A 1,069-nucleotide genomic window follows, 5' to 3' on the forward strand; every position below is an offset into this window, starting at 1 on the left:
TTTTTGGTTTTTCGAGTCGGTTTCTCTGTGTAGCCCTGGCTGTCTTGGAACTCACTCTGTAGACCAAGCTGTCCTGGAACTCACTCTAGACCAGGCTGGTCACAAACTCAGAAATCTGCGTGGCTCTGCCTCCGGAGTGCTGGGATCAAAGGCGTGTGCCACCATCGCCCAGCACGTTTCTTAACCTTTCTCTTCTACACTGAAGTGGTATAAGAGGCATGTTGTACTGCTATTGTCTTCGCCACCGTGAGGCACTTCACAGATGCTTGGTGATAAGTATTTGGGGATTAAATTGGTGGAGGCCCACTGCAAAGGGCTAGCCAGTGCCTTTCCATTTGGGGGCATCTCATAGTGCATGACCTTACAGACCTTTCCCACAATAATCAAATGTTGGAAATGTTGGCTTTTGTAGGATCCACTGGTGTTAACATTTCCTGGCAATGTGAACAAATGTTTACCTACTCTAGGGCAATAATGACAGAGAAATGGTTTTGCCCAAGTACTGCTTGGCGAACTGATGAGCTAATTGAATTATAGGAGTGTGGATGATCAAAGGCAGCTGTATTACCAGAAAGCCAACCCCATTAAGAGTGGTGATTCAGCTGGGTGAGGTGGTGCATGCCTTTAGATCCCAGCACTTGGGAAGCAGGTGGATCTCTGTGAGTTAGAGGTCAGCCTGGTTTTCACAGTTCCAGGACAGCCAAGGCTACACAAAGAAACCCTGAGAGGGTTATGAAGGGTTGGGGGTGGGGAATGAGGGAGTGACGATTCAAGCTGGGTGGGGTCGTGGTGGTATGCTCTCATCCCAGCATAGGCAGAGGCAGGCTGATCTCTTGAGTTCAAGGTCAGTTTGGTCTACAAAGCAAGTTCCAGGACAGTCAGGACTGTTACGCAGAAACCCTGGGTATGTGTGATGGGTCACCAAAATTGTCTGTCTGGAGTTTTCTACATAGCTTGCAGGCGGCTCAGCTAGTTTAGTATCCACTTTCCAGCAATGGTTTATTGATTGTCTTGTCTTAGGGAAGGCTCTGTGTATCTTGCAATTTTTAGGAGCTTCCTGAGTCTGTTT

Source organism: Mastomys coucha, unplaced genomic scaffold (genome assembly GCF_008632895.1).
Source record: "Mastomys coucha isolate ucsf_1 unplaced genomic scaffold, UCSF_Mcou_1 pScaffold5, whole genome shotgun sequence".
In the NCBI taxonomy this organism is placed as follows: Eukaryota; Metazoa; Chordata; class Mammalia; order Rodentia; family Muridae; genus Mastomys; species Mastomys coucha.